This window comes from Pristiophorus japonicus, chromosome 10 (genome assembly GCF_044704955.1).
Source record: "Pristiophorus japonicus isolate sPriJap1 chromosome 10, sPriJap1.hap1, whole genome shotgun sequence".
NCBI classification, from domain to species: domain Eukaryota; kingdom Metazoa; phylum Chordata; class Chondrichthyes; family Pristiophoridae; genus Pristiophorus; species Pristiophorus japonicus.
Window position 1 is genome coordinate 127,638,140 of NC_091986.1, and position 20,628 is coordinate 127,658,767.

A 20,628-nucleotide genomic window follows, 5' to 3' on the forward strand; every position below is an offset into this window, starting at 1 on the left:
GGTAGTATAGCAGTTATGTTATTGAACTTGTAATCCAGAGGCCTGAACTAATGATATAGAGAATATGAGTTTAAATTCATGGTAGTTTGAAATTTTTTAAGAAACTGGAGATAAAAAGCTAGTATCAGTAAAAGTGACCATTAAACTATTGGATTGTTGTGAAAACCCAACAGACTCACCAATGTCCTTTAGGAAAGTAAATCTGCTTTCATTACTAGTCTGGCTGAGATGTGCCTTGAGTCCCACATCAATGTGGCTGACTCTTAACTGCCTTCTGAAGTGGCCTGGAAAGCCATTCATTTTTCAGGGCAACTAGGGACCAATAAATACTGGCCTTGCCAATGGTGTTCACATCTTGAGGAATGAATAAATTCTTCACTATTTTTCACTTCAGATTTTAACAGCTGGCATACCTCTGTGGTGGTGTCAGGAGGAAAATACAGCCTTCCCAGACACCGACTAATCTAGTTGCATTTTTTGAGCAGGTCACTAACATGGTGGATAAGGGAGTATCTATATGGATTTCCGCAAGGCATTTAATAAGATTCCACATAAGAGATTATTGGCAAGAATAAAAGCACAGAATTGGAGACAACCTTGCAGCATTGGTTGGAAATTCGGAGGTAGGAGACAAAGCGTACTCTGATTAATGGGATGTGACAAGTGGTCTTCCCCAGGGATCTGTAGTGGCACCTTAGCTTTTCACCATATATATCAATGACTTAGATGAAGCAATAGAGAGTTGTATAGGCAAGTTTGCCTATCAACAACAACTTACATTTATATAGCGCCTTTAACGTAGTAAAATGTCCCAAAATGCTTCAGAGGAGCGTAATCAAACAAAATTTGACACCGAGCCAGATAAAGAGGTATTAGGGCAGATGACCAAAAGCTTGGTTAAACAGGTAGGTTTTAAGGAGCGTCTTAAAGGAGGAACGAAAGGTAGAAAGACAGAGAATTAGGGAGAGAATTCCAGAGCTTAGTGCCTCGGCAGCTGAAGGCATGGTCACCAATGGTGGAGCAATTAAAATCGGGGATGTGCAAGAGGCATGAATTAGAGGAGGGCAGATATCTCGTAGGGTTGTAGGGCTGGAGGACATTATAGAGATAGGGAGGGGCAAGGCCATGGAGAGATTTCAAAACAAGGATGAGAATTTTAAAATGTTACTGGACTAATAATCCAGAGTCTTGGACTAATAATCTGGAGATGTGAATTCAAATCCCACCACAGCAGCTGGGGAATTTAAATTCAGTTAAATAAATCTGGAATAAAAAGCTAGTACCATTAATAGTGACCATGAAACTACCGGATTGTCATAAAAACCCATCTCGTTCACTAATGTCCTTTAGGGAAGGAAATCTGCCATCCTTACCGATCTGACTCCAGACCCACAGCAAAATGTGGTTGGCTCTGAAATGGCCTAGCAAGCCACTCGAGGGCAATTAGGAATGGGCAATAAATGCTGGCCTTGTCAGCGATGCCCACATTCTGTGAATGAATTAAAAAAAATACCACGTTGGGAGGCAGGAAGTTAAAAAGGGACATAGATAGATTAAGTGAGTGGGCAAAATTGTGGCAAATGGACGTCAATGTGGGGAATTATGAGGTCATCCATTTTGGATCCAAGAAAGAAACATTGGGGTATTTTCTTGTAACTGTGGAAGAGCAAAGAGATTTAGGTGTCCATGTGGTCACATCACTAAAAGCTAGTGGACAAGTACAAAAAATAATCAAAAAAGATAAAGATGTTAGCCTGCATCTCAAGGGGGCTAGAATACAAAGGGGAGGACATTATGCTTCAGTTGTATAGAGCCTTGTTGAGACACCATCTGGAGGATTGCATTCAGTTCTGGACACCGCACTTCAGGAAGGATTTATGGGTCTTGGAAAGGGTACAGCACAAATTTTCCAGATGGTATACTGGGGCTTAAAGGTATAAATTATGAGGAGATGTTGTATAAATTTGGCTTGTATTCCCTTGAGTATAGAGGGTTGAGGGCTGATTTAATCGAGGTATTTAAAATGACAGACAAATTTGATTGGGTATATACAGAGGAACTATTTCCCCTGGTGGGGGAATCCAGTACAAGGGGGCACAATCTAAAATTAAAGCTAAGCCATTCAGGAGTGAAATCAGGAAGCACTTTTTCACATAAAGGGCAGTAAAAATCTGGAATTCTCTCCCCTAAATAGCTGTGGATGCTGGGTCAATTAAAATGTTCAAGACTGAGATTGATAGATTTTTGTTTGGCAAACACATCAAGGGATATGGGTTAAAAGTGGGTCAATGACGTTGGGGTAACGATCAGCCAGGCCAGAACAGGCTCGAGGGCTGAATGGTCTACTCCTGTTCCTATGTTCCTAATTCCAGCTTTATGTGGACACCACCAATGATCTGCTTATACATACACACACATACATATGAATATGATAAAGAACACTATGCATTATATAATATGATATGGTTTATGAAATATTATTGACTGTGAAGTGTGCAAGGTGGGCTACATATTACTGAAGAAGTCAGGGCATTGTTTATTTGGAACAATTTCAATAAATGCTGTAGTGGTTGGCAACAGTTTTAGATTCTGGTCATTGTCTCATGTAAAAAATAATGTCAGTTTCATTACTCCTCCTGCACCCCAAAAATATAATTGTCTTGTTCGTTATACACTCTGTTTTTGCTGTATTATAACTAGATATATAAATATAAATAAATGCAGACAATTTCTCTCAAAGTAAAAACAAGTTTGTTTTGTATAAGGTCAATGCATTCTAACTAGTTGTAGTATGTTTCCAAAGGAATAATGCAATCGAAATAAAGTTGCTGGCCACTTTAATAAAATGCAGTCTCATAGAATTATAGAAATTTACAGCATGGAAGGAGGCCATTTCGACCCATCGTGTCCGCGCTGGCTACCTTATCTACCTGGCCTGCTACCTTCAGGTCTCTTTGTTCCTCTACATTTTTCAGTGTCATACCATTTAATGTGGATTCCCTTGCCTTGATTGACTTCCCCAAATGCATTACCTCACACTTACCCGGATTGAATTCCACATGCCACTATTCTGCCCACCTGACCAATACCTTGATATCAATAGTGTAAGTTTGTTTTGTACATCTGTTCAGGGCGATAATTTAGCTCTAACAAACTAGCTGAGTGATACCCCCTTATCTGATTCACTGGAAAAAAGTAGCAAATATGAACAGAAGCTTTATTTCAATCAACTAACAATCCCTTTAGTTTCATAAACAAACCTGGCTAACTCTTTGCATGATTTAAAAAGATACAGCCTCAAGCCATATTTAAAATACATTCATTAAATCATAACACAATAAAAATAAGACAGTAACTAATTTACTACGGTAATAAAATCCCAGTAGGTAGCCAAAGTAATTTCCTGCAGTTTTACTTGAAAAGTAATAAATTGAACTGCCGATGGATCCTTTAAGTCCATAAATCACACCAGTGCCAGGTCACCAAGGGCCAACCAGTTCTATTATTTTACAGTCTAAGTGGCAATGGTGATAAATGCAGCATTAAGTCAAGAAAATCAGAAGCGCCATTGGTGAGTTGCTGCACTGCATCCTGTAGATAGTACACACTGCAGCTATGGTGCGCTGAGGGTGGAGGGAGTGGATGTTTAAGATGGTGGATAGGCTGCTGAACAAGCGGATGGTGTTGAGCTTCTTGAGTATTGTTCCAGTTGCATCCATCCAGGAAAGTGGAGGTTATTCCATCCATGTCCTAACTAGTACCATGTAGATGGTGGAGAGGCTTTGGGGAGTGAGGACGTGAGTCACTCGCCACAGAATAACCAGCCTCTGACTTGCTCTAGTAGCCACAGCATTTATGTGACAGGCCCAGTTGAATTTCAGCATTTTAATGAGGGGTGATTCAGCGATGGTAATGCGATTGAATATCAAGGGGTGGTGGTTAGACTCTCGCTTGTTAGAGATGGTCATTGGCATTGCCTTGTGTAGCGTGAATATTACTTGCCACTTATCTGCCCAAGCCTGGATGTTGTACAGGTCTTTATGCAAGCGGGCATGGACTGCTTCATTATGTGATGAATTCCGAATGGAACTGAACACTGTGCAATCATCAGCGAACATTCCAACTTCTGAACTTGTGATGGAGAGAAGGTCAGTGATGAAGCAGCTGAAGATAGTTAGGCCTAGGACACTGTCCTGAGGAACTCCTACAGCAATGTCTTGGGGCTGACATGATCGGCCTCCAACAACCACAACCATCATCCTTTGTGCTAGGTATGACTCCAGCCAGTGGAGAGTTTTCTCTCTGATCCCCATTGATTTCAGTTTTACTAGGGCTCTTTGATGCCACACTCAATTAAATTCTGCCTCACCTCTGGAATTCAGCTCTTTTGTCCATATTTGGACCAAGTCTGTAATGCGGTCTGGAACCAAGTGGTCCTGTAAGTACTCAAACTGAATTATCAGTGAGCAGGTTATTGGTGATTAAGTGCTGCTTGAAAATTCATATAAATCATAATCATACCCATTATATTTCCTAGTATTTCATTGCAAATTGTCTTTTAGAAATCCATACTGACTTATCCCAATCAATTCATATTTCTTCAAATGCTCAATAATTTCATCTAATTATAGACCCTAGTTTACCAACAACCGAGGTAAGACTGCCTATAATGTCCTGTCCTGCATTCTTATTTTTGAAGAGAAGAGTCACATTTTCCATACTCTAATTCTCTGGCACTATTTTCCTTTCCACAAATTTTGGAAAATTGTGAACAAAACCTTCACTATTTTTTCTCTAGCTTCCATCAGGATTCTTGCATATAAAATATCAGATCTCACTGAAGGTTTACACTTCCTATGTCTTCTGTCCTTAGAGGTAACTGTTATGTATGCAATCCTATGTAACCAGCATTCTACCGCTACCAGAGGGCATATCTGTTGGAGACCTGTATATAAGCTGGCCTCCCATGCTATACCAACATTCTGGAGTTAGAATAACAAACTAAGGTCACACTTACTCATGTCTACAGTACTCAATCATGTTACTTTATTCTGGACATAATAACTGGCGACGAGACAATGAACCATCACGCGAAATTGCAGAGAATTGTTGGTATTCTGGAGAAATTCTCAGAAGGGGACGATTGGGAGGCCTTCGTGGAGCGACTCGACCAATACTTCCTGGCCAATGAACTGGAAGGGAGTGTGAACGCTGCCAAATGAAGGACGATCCTCCTCACCGTCTGCGGGGCAACAACCTATGGCCTCATGAAGAATCTTCTTGCTCCGGTGAAACCAACAACCAAATCATATGAAGAACTGTGTACGCCTAAATCTGAAGGAGAGCGTTCTGATGGCGAGGTATCGATTTTACACATGTCAACGGTCTGAAGGCCAAGAAATGGTGAGCTATGTCGCCGAACTAAGGCATCTTGCAGGACATTGCGAATTTGATGGATTCCTGCAGCAAATGCTAAAAGACTTTTTTGTGCTTGGTATTGGCCATGAGGTTATCCTTCGCAAACTATTGACTGTTGAAACACCGAACCTGAACAAAGTCATAACGATAGCTCAGGCATTTATGTCCACCAGTGATAACACCAAACAAATTTCGCAGCATAAAGATGTTTCGACAAGTACTGTACACAAAGTAACGTCGTTTTCAGGCAGGAATGCATATGGCGGAATGTACATGCCTGCAGCTGCATGACCTCAGATGACTCAGAGTCCGTTATCAAGCGTTAATGCGAGGCAGTTAACACCTTGTTGGCGCTGCGGAGGTGATCATTGAGCCCATCAATGCCGCTTAAAACAATATGCGTGCAAAGACTGTGAAACAATGGGACACCTCCAGCGGATGTGCAGACGAGCTGCAAACCCTGCAAACGTTGCAGAGGAAGACCGATCCATGGCAGATCAAACTGAACGAGAGACTCAAACCGAGGAGGCAGAAATGTACGGGGTACACACCTTCACCATGAAATGTCCACTGATCATGTTAAAAGTTGAACTGAACGGAATTCCAGTATCAAGGAATTGGAAACGGGTGAGAGTCAGTCCATCATGAGCAAAAGGCTGTGGTGCAACAAGGCACACAGGCCCAAGCTGAGCCCCATTTACACCAAGCTGAGAACGTACACTAAAGAGCTGATCCCTGTAACTGGCAGCACAGCAGTAAAAGTCTCCTATGACGGAGCAGTGCACGAACTACCAGGAGATGGCCCCACACTGTTCGGCAGAAGCTGGCTGGGAAAAATCCGCTGGAACTGAGTCCTTTCGTCCGTCGACGACGCTTCATGTGCCCAGGTTCTGAGCAAGTTTCCGTTGTTGTTTGAGCCAGGCATCGGAAGTTTCTCGGGGGTGAAGGTGCAGATCCACTTGGTTCCCGGTACACGACCCATCCACCACAAGGCAGGGGCGGTGCCATATATGATGCGAGAGAAAGTGGAGATCGAACAAGACAGGCTGCAACGAGCTGGTATCATCGCGCTGGTGGAGTTCAACGAGTGGGCCAGTCCAATTGTTCCAGTTCTCAACGGCGATGGCACGGTCCGAATTTGCGGGGACTATAAAGTAACTATTAACCGTTTTTCGCTGCAGGACCAGTACCCGCTACCCAAGGCAGACGACTTATTTGCGATGCTGGCAGGAGGAAGGAGGTTCATCAAGTTGGACCTGACCTCGGCCTACATGACGCAGGAGCTGGCGGAATCTTCGAAAGGCCTCACCTGCATCAACACGCACAAGGGTCTGTTCATCTACAATAGATGCCCGTTTGGGATTCGATCGGCCGCGGCTATTTTTCAAAGGAACATGAAGAGTCTGCTAAAGTCGATTCCTCGCACTGTGGTTTTGCAGGACGACATACTGGTCACAGGTCGGGACACCATCGAACACTTGCAGAACCTGGAAGAGGTTCTAAGTCGGCTAGATCGTGTGGGACTCAGGTTGAAGTGTGTTTTCCTGGCGCCAGAGGCCGAGTTCTTAGGGAGAAGAATCGCGCAGATGGCATCAGACCCACCGACGCCAAGATGGAGGCCATCAAGAACGCGCCAAGACCACAGAATGTGATGGAGCTGCGGTCGTTCCTGGGACTCCTCAATTATTTTGGTAATTTCCTACCCGGGTTAAACACCTTGCTAGAACCTCTACACGTGTTGCTATGCAAGGGAGAAGATTGGGTATGGGGGAAATCACAAGAGTGTTATGTTCCAACAAACTGCTTGTTCTGTATGATCCTTGTAACTGTTTAGTGCTAGCTTGCAATGCATCTTCGAACGGGGTCGGGTGTGTGTTACAACAAGCAAACGAATCGGGAACATTGCAACCGGTCGCTTAGGCATCCAGAAGCTTGTCCAAGACCGAAAGGGCCTACAGCATGATTGAAAAAGAAACTCTGGCATGCGTTTACGGGGTAAAAAAAATGCATCAGTATCTGTTTGGGCTTAAGTTCAAGTTAGAAACTGACCATAAGCCGCTCATATCACTATTCTCAGAGAGCAAAGGTATCAATACCAATGCTTTTGCTCGCATCCAAAGATGGGCGCTCACACTGTCTGCATATAGCTATGTAATTCGGCACAGGCCAGGCACAGAGAACTGTGCTGATGCCCTCAGTCGGCTACCATTAGTCACCACCAGGTGGAAATGGCACAGCCTGCAGACTTGCCCTTAGTGATGGATGCGTCTGAAAATGAAAAGTCTTCCGTTACGACCCACCAGATCAGGACCTGGACCAGCCAGGATCCTTTACTGTCCCTTGTAAAAACTGTGTCCTCCGGGGGAGCTGGTCCAGCATCCCAGCAAAGATGCATGAAGAGATCTAGCTGTTCCAGCGGCGTAAAGACTAAATGTCCATATAGGCGGACTGTCTTTTGTGGGGTAATCACGTGGTTTTGCCCAAGAAAGGCAGGGAAATACTCAACCTACACAGTACCCACCCAGGCATAGTAATGATGAAGGCCCTAGCCAGATATCATGTGTGGTGGCCTGGCATCGACTCAGATTTGGAGTCTTGCGTGTGCCAATGCAACACTTGCTCTTAACTGAGCAATGCACCAAGGGAGGCACCGCTAAATTTGTGCTCATGGCCCTCCAAACCGTGGTCGAGGATCCACGTTGACTTCGCTGGCCTGTTGTTCTTGGTTGTTGTGGATGCTTATTTTCTATGTGGATTGAGTGTGTAATAATGTCTGTAAGCACGTCCACTGCCACCATCGAAAACCTATGAGCCATGTTTGCCACGCACGGCTTGCCTAATGTTCTCGTCAGCGACAACGGGCCGTGCTTCACCAGCGCTGAATTCAAGGAATTCATGACCCGCAATGGGATCAAGTACGTCACATCTTCCCCGTTCAAGCCCGCATCCAATGGCCAGGCAGAACGGGCGGTCCAAACCATCAAGCAAAGCTTGAAACGCGTGTCGGAAGGCTCCCTGCAGATCTGCCTGTCCCGAGTCCTGCTCAGCTACCGCACCAGACCCCACTCGCTTATCAGGGTTCCCCCAGCCGAGCTGCTCATGAAAAAGGTGCTCAAACCAAGGCTTTCTCTCATCCACCCTGATCTCCATGAACACATCAAGGGCAGGCGGCATCAACAAAGCATGTACCATGATCGCGCAAATTTGTCACGCGATATTGAAGTCAATGACCCTGTATTTGTACTCAGCTATGGACATGGTCCCAAATGGCTTGCTGGCACTGTCATAGCCAAAGAAAGGAGTAGGGTGTTTCAGGTCAAACTCGCAAATGGACTAACTTGCAGAAAGCATTTGGAACAAACCAAACTGCGATTCGCGGATAGCCACGAGCAACCCGAAGAGGACACCACGAACTTCGACCCTCCGACACACACACACAAGTGGCAACTGGCATCACAGTTGACCACGAAGCTGAACTCATCATCCCCAGCAGCCCAGCAAGGCCAGCTGCCCAGCAGCCCAGCGAAGAACCAACCAACTCACCTGCACCTGCATTTGTACCGAGACGATCGACTAAGAAGCGAAAAGCCCCAGATCGTCTCACCCTGTAAATAAGTGTTCTATTGACTTTGGGAGGGAGCGATGTTATGTATGCAATACCTTGTAACCAGCATTCTACCGCCAGAGGGCGTATCTGTTGGAGACCCAAGGGATCTCAGCATCCCTTGGGAGCACTGTATATAAGCAGGCTTCCCATGCTGTACCAGCACTCTGGTGTTAGAATAAAGAGACTAAGGTCACACTTACTCATGTCTACAGTACTCAATCACATTACTTTATTCTGGACATAACAGTAACCATGTCTTCGAACTCCATTGTGTACTTGCTATATGTGGACCGAAATCTTACTGGCACTCAGAAGGCAGTTTCGGAAGCGGGACCGCTGTGAAAATCTAATAGATTGACAGCGGGTTGGTATCCCGCTGTGAACCCACCTCCATGTCAGTTACCCAAGTGTCGTGTCTGCCTGTGCTTTACAGACCCGACATTAAGCAACAGGTGAGCCAATTGAAATAGTTAAGACGTTGTTAAAAGGTACTTAAACAGCATTTTACCATCTACTTACATTTTTCCAGCTTTTTGACGAGGTTCATGGCACTCGGGGATCACGTCAGGTAAGTAGGCCAGGTTTCCACTGACTCTCCATTCCTCTGAATAGGTGACAACTGCAAAAGTGCTATAAAAGCTACCATTTCACAACTGCCCACTTTCCAATGTTAGAAGCTGGAGCCTTCAGGATTTGGAATACACTTTTCAGCTTTAGGAAGGTTGGAAGTGTTTGGAGTAAACTCTCTATCCAGTGTCACCTCCTTGGAGCAAACTCTCTCGCCATTGACAGATCGCTTCTGTCATCTCAATTTCAGCTGCCATCTATTCCAGCAGTATCGATGCCTTTGAAAAAATCTTACCTTGGTCCACAGAATCCCACCACGCTCAATCCCAATACCAATATCACCAGGCACACCAGCATCACCAACAACAACACCAACCATCTCTGCAATCATCTGACACAAGGCATCAGCACATGACCACATTGCTGCCTGGGAGGCCAAAGATGGTCTCACCATGGCCAGATTTACTTCACTTGATGCTGTACACCCTGGCTGCCACACGATGTGCCAGGTTGACACCACCCCACAACAATACCATAAAGTGTCCCCACAATGACCAAGACATTTCTTTCACCCTCATCATCACTGCGGGGGTACTGTTATGTCTCATCATTCACTACAACTTAATAAGCCACTTCCATAGGAACACACTAATCTGTCCAAGAAGGCAAACTGTTGAAAATAAAGCTTTCAATGTTTGACAACACATTAACAGAACCTTTACATGAACATCATCATAGGCAGTCGCTCAAAATTGAGGAAGACTTGCTTCCACTTTAAAAGTGAGTTCTCAGGTAGCTGTTCAGTCCAATTCGGGAATTACAGTCTCTGTAACAGATGGGGCAGACAATGGTTGAAGTAAAGGGTGGGCGAGGAGCCTGGTTTGCCACACACTCCTTCCGCTGTCTGTGCTTGATTTCTGCATGCTCTCGGCGACTAGACTTGAGGTGCTCAGCGCCCTCCCAGATGCTCTTCCTCCACTTTGGGTGGCCTGAGGCCAAGGATTCCTAGGTGCCAGTAGGAATGTTGCACTTTACCAAGGAGGCTTTGCGGGTGTCCTTGAAACATTTTCTTTGCCCCCCTGGGGCTCGCTTGCCATGTAGGAGTTCCGAGTAGAGCATTTGCTTTGGGAGTCTCATGTTGGGCATGCGGACGATGTGGCCCGCCCAACGGAGCTGGTCGAGTGTGGTCAGTGCTTTGATGCTGGGGATGTTGGCCTGAGCGGGAACACTGATGTTGGTGTGTTGATCATCTCAGTGGATTTGCAGGATCTTGCCTGAACATGAACATTGGCTAAAAGACACAAGTGCCCACCCTTCTGTGTTGTTAGTTGGTTTGATTGGACAAGTATGAGTGTACGTGTGAGGGGTGGCGAATGAGATGGGGATGTGATAGTGTAGATAGAGAGAGGGATGGGTGGAGGTGCAAGGTAAGTTGGTGTGAGTAAGGATATGCAGGATCTGCAGGGAAGGCAGAGTGATGGGGGTGTGATTAGTGGAACAGCAGGATGAGGTTGAGTGTGGCTTTTCTGTAACATTTCGTGATTTACCGAGATCATTGAAAGGTTTGCGGCACTGCAGCTAGGTCCTCCTCATGACATCCCTGCTTGTGCCCTCCTGTGCAATTTGCAACTGGGCTACGTTAGTGTCCTGGGGAGGTCTCTTCCACTGGTTGGAAGGGAAGAGAACCTCTCTCCGTGCTGTGACTCCCTGCAGAAGCATATGGAGAGAGTCATGGGAGAGTGTGGGTGCAGCCATGCACCTTTGTGCAGTGATTGTCAGTGTTTGCAGCACCTCAATGCTGCAGAACACTGACAGCACAACTGTCAAAATGATCCCTTTAAGGAACCCGGTTGATGATGCGTCATCAAATGACCTCAGACATTTTAATTGGCTGGGAACCTCCCAGGGCGGGCTTAACAAGTCATGGGGCAAGCTGGCATGGAGACAGCAGCAGGGTTGGAGCCTGCCACCTACCTTGGCCACACTGAGCCTGCCTCGGTTGTCAAAATCGCGGCCATGCTGTGGGAATAAAAACTTTACTACAATATTCAATTCTGCCAGTGTTGTGATGGAACTCTGAGGTCTTGCCCTACATTTTCACAACAGACACACAGGTCAGAGTGTGAGTTGACAACTCACTTTTTGCTTTTTGCAGTCACACAATTCTGCTTGAGATTTCCTGCTTTAAAATAACCCTAATAGGCCTAAGCATGGAATTTTTAGGGCTCCTTTTTGTAAGTGCATCTTAGCATTGCAGCAAGATACAAAGTGATAGGTCCCATCTCAGCATAAGATGCTGGTAACTGAGGCTGATTTTCTGGGGTAAGGAAAAGGTTCCCGAATTTGTCTGTCAATGGTGGGCATCTGTGTCATGAGTGGCAGATCTAAAACATGCCGGAAATTCTCACAAAGATCACAAGACCAGGAGTGAGTGTTGGAACCTTCCCTTGGAGACAAGGGGTCTCTTTTGAAAATATATTTTTAAAATTCTTGTTTTTTCTAAAGGAGAGTAGGTTTTGGTCTTGGTCTGGACCACCTGGTAGACCCTTTGCCACCCCTCAGCAGGCAGGTACATCAGGTCTGACCATTCGTACCTCCACCAATTATATATGGGGCCCACTGAGGGCCAAGGCATAGAGAATCTCCATCCCCTTCAATGCTGATAAACTTGTAAGAGACTTTGCCCCCCACAAGCCATCACAGAATCCCCAATTTAAAGTCAGGACCCAATATATGCAGATACCGGCCTCGTTTACAGCCATTCTTTATACCAGAATGGCCATGGATTTTCAGAGCCATTGTGTTGCTCTAAAATGGTGTCAATCAGGGCCTCCAGGTCCTGGTCAGAGAAACATGATTCCCTAGATCTTTGTTATGCCATTTTGAAAAGGTTTTACACACTGCAAAGCTGAATGAATGAAATGTCTGTCATATATACTGGGTAAGTGGTAAGTTTGCTGCTGAGAAGTATGGAAAAATCATTATTAGTAGTGTATCATGATTGATAAGTTCTCTTTCATTTTGGTAAATGGATTTATATTACACAAATTCATCTGCAGCAAAATTGTTTGCATCTGCCATTTTGATTGGTGGAAAAAGTAGGGTGTGGGCGGGGGTTGGGTGTTTTTGCCCATGATATTTATGATTTCAGACCAATGTTGGTATAAACATTTTTTTATTGAACATAACCTTGTTGCGTATTGTCTCAGATAGCTGGGCCATTATACACTGGTGATTCCTTAACATGAAAGGTTTAAATAAAACTTAACTTCAATCAACGTAAACTTTAATTGGCACCAAGGTGATGGCCACCATTGGTGTCTGAGCTGCACACACACAGCAGTGTGTCAACGTTGTCACTCACAGCAACGTTCTTTCAAGCAAATCGTTCAGATATCAGCTCCTCACGTAAGAGACTTCCAGCTATGTAGCCACCATGGGCCCTTTCCTGCGGTCTGGAGGGGGGCGTGGGCATAGTTGCATAGCCAGCCTGATTGTCTAGGCCTAGATCAGTGTCCAGCCCCTCATCCTCCTCTTCCTCTCTCTCCCGAGGTGGAGCATTAGTCCCTTCTGGCAATTCTTGGCCCCTCCTGATAGCCAGGTTGTGCAGCATGAAGCACATGAACACAAATTTAGCTACTTGCTCAGGGTTGTACTATAGCTCTCCTCCTGAGTGATCCAGGCATCTGAAGCACTGCTTAAGCGCAGTTATTGTTTTTTGGACCACATTGTGTGTGTCTCTGTGGCTCTAGTTGTATCACTTCTCGGCCTTGGTGTGGATCATCAGCCAAGTGGCTAGGCCATATTGGTTGTCACCAAGCATCCAGCACTGTCCTTGTGGTTGACTCTTAAAGATGTCAGAGACAGCGCTCTCACGCAGGATGTGAACCTCATCGAAAGTGCCCGGACATTTGACATTCACTGCCATTGTGATCTGGCTGTGGTCGACAACTAGTTGGATCTTTAGGGAGTGAAATCCTTTTCTGGTACCAAAAAGCTCTGGGTCCTGAGAAGGTGCCTGCATGGCGATTGTGAATGCTCCCTGCACCCTGGGGACCTCAGCTATGCAGTAGAATGCTCCAGCCCTGTTAGTCTGAGCCACCGTGGTCATGGGGAAGCGGATAAAGTCCATCCTTCACGCAAACAGGGCCTCCGTGACCTGTCTAATGCAGCGAAGGGTGGCATGGTGAGACAGAGGGGGAATATCGACCGCGGAGGCCCGAAAGGAACCGGACGCGTAGAAAGACAGTGCCGCGGTGACCTTGATCTCGACCGATAGTGATGTCCTGATGGCAGGCTGCATATGTGGCCTGATGAGCTCACATATTTCATTGATCATGTGGAAGTGCAGTCTCCGAAGGCAGGTGTGCTCGGACACGTCTTTTCCCTGTAAGTGCGGGATGTGTATAGTCTGGACCTCCTCCTCATTCTGGCACGTCTTAAATTGGGCACATAATGATGTGCATCAGATATTGAGCCATTTGCACTCTGCAGCATCTGCGTGATAATCGATGCAGGCTGAAAAATAGCTAGCCCCATTGCTGTGAAAGTATAATAGCAATTGATCAGAAGCAATAATTTCCTCACTAAAATACGGCTACAATAAACTCCCAATAGTCCAGAGTCTGAAAATATGTCTGTTGAGATGGTCACTTCACCTGAGAAGAACTCCAGAGTCAATCCATACTCCCCCGTAGTTGAAGCAGTCTTTTAAATGATGCGACCTGCAATTTTAAAAATAGCGCCCACATCGCTGTGATTCATTCAATACAGTTCCACTTTTTCGGCATGGTGTTTTGGGCGAGCGATATTGTGGGCGAGATGTGTCTGAGGTGGCGAAAGTGGCACTAGGCGATCTGCTGGGCGTTAGTTTCGGCAAATGTGATCTTTACAACAAAAAAAAGTGGGCGGTCAGTATTATTGAATCTTGGCGTTAATTACATGCGGAAACTAACGCTGGGCGATATTATGGCCGTTGATTTCGGCCATTCTGCTGATTCCGCCCAAAAAAAGTGGGCTGGCAGTATTATTTTATCCCGGCGTTACGCACATGGCGAAAATAACCCTTGGCGATGAGCATCCGAAAAATGGTGGCTAAATGGGCGATATCTGGGCGTTATACATAATTTCAGCTGTAAAATGAACGTTAAGTAGGTGTTATGCATGCAAAAAAAGTGGAAAATCTAGCCCATAAAGCCTAGAAATATTTGGAACCAATAATTTAGGAAGTTGAAGATGAAGATAAGAAAAGGCATCATTGGCCCTCCGACTTGTTCTTTCAGATTTTAACTCACACAGCCCAGCATCCAACTTCTGAATTTCTTTAATGGAAATGCAAATGTCCCAATGCTCCCCACATTGAATGTTGCCACCTTCTGGGTCCTCAATGGGAACTAGCATATGGTCAGTGGAGATACAGTTGGCCAGACCAGACATAGCGACCAATCACCGGCAGTAGTAGGGACCACATAAGCGTTCAAGCCATGATCCATAATTTTAAAGTGCCCTTTCCCGTGGGGACATTTCTCTGTTGGTTCCTCTTTGGCAGGTGACCTAGATGTGCCCTTAGTGGTGTTGGCACCCACCATTGGCAGCCAAATTAGGAAACCTCCTTCTGGCCCCGGAAAGTCCTCTGGGGTCAGCGATGGAGGTTCCTGGTAGTTAGATTCGGCACTTGGAGAGGTGTGCCCTAATCGTCCACATAACGGTTAGTATGAAGGTGCTGAAATCAAGGGAGATTACTACTTCGGCCAGGCACCTCATAAACATCCTGAACTGAAGTCCTTGCAGTGTAGGGTCAGGAAGGGACAGAAAGATTAATAAAGCTAATAGGGCATGAGTGACTAAAATGACATCAGGGAAAAATAGAAAAAAGTTAAAGCTAAAGGTACTATATCTGAATGCACGAAGCATTCACAACAAAATAGATGAATTAATAGTGCAGATAGAAATAAATGGGATTGATTTAATAGCCATTACAGAGACATGGTTGTAGAGTGACCAAAGTGACCAAAGTTGGGAACTAAATATTCCAGGATAGAAGAGACAGGCAGAATTGAAAAGGAGGAGGGGTAACCCTTATAATAAAGGAAGGCTTAAAGACAATAGAGAGCAAGGATCTTGGTTCAGAAAAACAAAATGTAGAATCAGTTTGGGTGGAGTTAAGAAACAACAAGACAATATTAGTGGGAGTGGTTCATAGGCCCCCAAACAGTGCTTGTTCATGGAATGCATTCAAGATAATTTTCTAGATCAGTATGTCAAGGAACCTATGAGGGAATTGGATATTTTAGATCTAGTACTGTGAAATGAGACAGGGTTAATTAATAAGCTTGTAGTAAAGGAACTTCTGGGGAGCAGTGATCATAATATGATAGAATTTTATGTTGAGTTTCTGAGTGATTTCGTTAAGTCCAAAACTAGGGTCCAGACAAAGAAAACTACGTAGCTAAGATAGATTGGGAAACTAGATTAGAAGATATGACAGTAGAAAAGAAATGGCAAACATTTGAAGAAATAATTCATAATTCGCAACGAATATATGTTCCCTTAAGGAATAAAAACACCCCGGGAAAAATGGTCCAACCATGACTAACAAGAGAAATTAAAGATAGTATTATATTAAAGGAAGAGGCTTATAATGTTGCCAAAAAGAGTAGTAAGCTTGAGGATTGAGAGGATTTTAAAATTCAGTGAAGGAGGATGAAGAAATTGATATGGAAAGGGAAAATTAAATATGAGAGTAAACTAGCGGGAGACATAAAAACAGAAAAAGCTTCTATAGGTATGTAAAAAGGAAAAGATTAGCAAAAGTATTCATGGGTCCCTTACAGGCTGAGACAGGAGAAATTATAATGGGGAATAAGGAAATGGCAGAGAAATTAAACAAATACTTTGTGTCTGTCTTCATGGAAGAAGATGCAAAAAACTTACGGAAATAGTGGAGAACCAAGGGTCTAGTGAGAATGAGGAACTGAAAGAAATTAGTATTAGCAATAAAATATTACTGCCGAAATTAATGGGATTGAAAGCCGATAAATTCCCTGGACCTAATGGCCTACATCCTAGGGTTTTAAAAGAGGTGGATATAGAAATAGTGGATGCATTGGTTGTCATCTTTCAAAAATCCATAGATTCTTGAACAGTTCCCGTGGATTGGATTATCAGAAGTCATTCGATAAGGTGCCACACAAGAGGTTATCAAACAAAACAAAATTGGATTGGATGTAATATACCAGCATGGATTGAGGATTGGTTAACGGACAGAGAGTAGGAATAAACAGGTAATTTTCGGGATGGCAGGCTTTAATTAGTGGGGTACTGCAAGGATCAGTGCTTGGGCCTCAGCTATTCTCAATCTATATCAATGAATTGGATGAGGGGACCAAATGTAATATATAGAAACATAGAAAATAGGTGCAGGAGTAGGCCATTCGGCCCTTCGAGCCTGCACCACCATTCAATATGATCATGGCTGATCATTCACCTCAGTACCCCTTTCCCGCTTTCTCTCCATACCCCTTGATCCCTTTAGCCATAAGGGCCATATCTAACTCCCTCTTGAATATATCCAATGAACTGGCATCAACAACTCTCTGCGGCAGGGAATTCCACAGGTTTGCTGATGATACAAAACTAGGTGGGAATGTAAATTGTAAGGGGGATGCAAAGAGACATTAAGGGGATATAGACAGGCTAAGTGAGTGGGCAAGAACATGTCAAATGAAATATAATATGGAGAGATGTGAAGTTATTCACTTTGGTAGGAAAAATAGAAAAGAAGAGTATTTTTTAAATGGTGAGAGACTGGGAAATGTTGATGTTCAGAGAGACTTGGGTGTCCTTGTACACAAATCACTGAAAGTTAACATGCAGGTATAGCAAGTAATTAAGAAAGCAAATGGTATGTTGGCCTTTATTACAAGAGGATTTGAGTATAAGAGTAAAGACGTCTTACTGCAAATATATAGGGCCCTGGTGAGATCACACCTGGGGTTAGACTTTCCACTTTTTTTGCATCGATACCGCCCACATAACGTCCATTTTAACACTGAGATGAGTATAACGCCCAGATATCGCCAATTTAGCAACAAAATGGAAACTAACGCCATGTATCGCTCACTTATCGCCCAGCGTTACTTTCGGCATGTACTTAACGGCGAGAAATAATAATACCACCTGCTCATTTTTTTTTCAGTGGAAAGATCAGAATGGGCAAAACTAACGCCCATAATATCACCGAGCATTACTTTAGGCATGTAGTTAATGCCAAGAAATAATAATACCTGCCGCCCACTTTTTTTTGCCATAAAGATCAGAATAGGCGAAACTAACGCCCATAATATTGCCGAGCGTTACTTTCGGCACCTCGCCCACATATCGCCAAAAATATCGCTCGCCGAAAAACCCGCTGAGAAAAAGTTGCTCTCACCTGAACTAAACACAGCGGTATGGATGCCATTTTGTAAATCGGAGGTAGATTTATATAAAAGGCTGCTTCAACTTCTGGGGAGTTTTGATGTACTTTGGAAGTCTTTTAAGGTGATTAGAACATGTGAACAAACATCCTATCATACTGTAGACGATTTGAATTTATTTTAGATGTTTTAGTGGGTAAATTTATTGTTTGTGAACAATAGGTATAATACTGATTGTGATTGTAATGGGGCCTGTAATTTCTTAGCCTGTCTTGATGACTACACACATGCTGCAGACTAGAGATGGCAGAAGGTAGATTCAACAGCATTATGTGCCCAATCAAAGAGGTGGCAGACTGCTGAGAAGGATGAAACCTTACACCCCACACAATTACAGGGAGAAGCGGTCTTATCTGAACTTGTCCAATAACACCTGCCTTAGGAGACTGCGCTTCCGAAGGAGGTTATCAGTGAGATATGCCTGCTCATTAGGGAAGATGTGCAGCCTGCCAGCACTATTAGGACCGCACTGTCCGTTGAGGTCAAGGTCACTGTGGGACTTTTCTTCTATGCATCGGGTTCCTTTCAGGCCTCAGCTGGTGACATTTGCGCTATATCTCAGCATGCCACACAGTGATGCATTCGACAGGTCACTGAAGCCCTTTACGCACGCAGGATGGACTTTATCAGCTTCCCTATGACCAGGGAGGCACAGACTGAGAGGGCTCAAGGATTCTCCAGAATTGCAAACTTCACAAGGTGCAGGGAGCAATAGACTGTACGCACATCGCCATGCTTTTCAGGATGCAGAGGTTTTTCGGAACCGAAAGGGATTTCACTCCCTGAATGTACAACTTGTTGTCGACCACCAACAAATGATAATTGCAGTAAATGCAAAATTTCCGGGCAGCATGCATGATGTTCACATCCTGCATGAGAGCGCTGTATCTCACGAATTTAGGGAGCTAGGAGCTAAATTAAAAAATAGGACAAAAGTAGTGATCTCAGGATAGATACCAGTGCCACGTGCTAGTCAGAGTAGGAATCGCAGGATAGCTCAGATGAATACGTGGCTTGAAGAGTGGTGCAGAAGGGAGGGATTCAAATTCCTGGGACATTGGAACCGGTTCTGGAGGAGGTGGGACCAGTACAAACCAGACAATCTGCACCTGGGCAGGACTGGAACCAATGTCCTAGGGGGAGTGTTTGCTAGTGCTGTTAGGGAGGGGTTAAACTAATATGACAGGGGGATGGGAACCTAAGCAAGGAGACAGAGGGAAGTAGAAAGGGGGCAGAAGCAAAAGATAGAAAGAAGAAAAGTAAAAGTGGAGGGCAGAGAAACCCAAGGCAAAAAGCAAAAAGGGCCACATTACAGCAAAATCCTAAAGGGGCAAAAGGTGTTAAAAAGACAAGCCTGAAGGCTCTATGCCTCAATGCAGGGAGTATTCGGAATAAGGTGGACTAAATAACTGCGCAGATAGCAGTTAATGGATGTGATGTAATTGGCATCACGGAGACATGGCTCCAGGGTGACCAAGGCTGGGAACTCAACATCCGGGGGTATTCAACATTTAGGAAAGATAGACAGAAAGGAAAAGGAGGCGGGGTGGCGTTGCTGGTTAAAGAGGAAATTAATGCAACAGTAAAGAAGGACATTAGCTTGGATGATGTGGAATCTGTATGGGTGGAGCTACGGAATACCAAAGGGCAGAAAACGCTAGTGAGAGTTTTGTACAGACCACCAAACAGTAGTAATAAGGATGGGGACAGCATCAAACAAGAAATTAGGGATGCGTGCAATAAAGGTACAGCAGTTATCAAGGGCGACTTCAATCTACATATTGACTGGGCTAACCAAACTGGTAGCAATGCGGTGGAGGAAGATTTTCTGGAGTATATTAGGGATGGTTTTCCAAACCAAGATATCGAGGAACCAACTAGAGGGCTGGCCATCCTAGACTGGGTGATGTGTAATGAGAAAGGACTAATTAACAATCTTGTTGTGCGAGGCCCCTTGGGGAAGAGTGACTATAATATGGTAGAATTCTTTATTAAGATGGAGAGTGACACAGTTAATTCAGAGACTAGAGTCCTGAACTTGGGGAAAGGTAACTTCGATGGTATGAGACGTGAATTGGCTAGAATAGACTGGCGAGTGATACTTAAAGGGTTGACGGTGGATAGGCAATGGCAGACATTTAACGATCACATGGATGAACTTCAACAATTGTACATCCCTGTCTGGAGTAAAAATAAAACGGGGAATGTGGCTCAACCATGGCTAACAAGGGAAATTAAGGATAGTGTTAAATCCAAGGAAGAGGCATATAAATTGGCCAGAAAAAGCAGCAAACCTGAGGACTGGGAGAATTTTGTAATACAGCAGAGGAGGACTAGGGGTTTAATTAGGAGGGGGAAAATAGAGTGTGAGAGGAAGCTTGCTGGGAACATAAAAACTAACTGAAAAAGCTTCTATAGATATGTGAAGAGAAAAATATTAGTGAAAACAAACGTAGGTCCCTTGCAGTCAGATTCAGGTGAATTTATAATGGGGAACAAAGAAATGGCGGACCAGTTAAACAAATATTTTGGTTCTGTTTTCACGAAGCATGACACAAA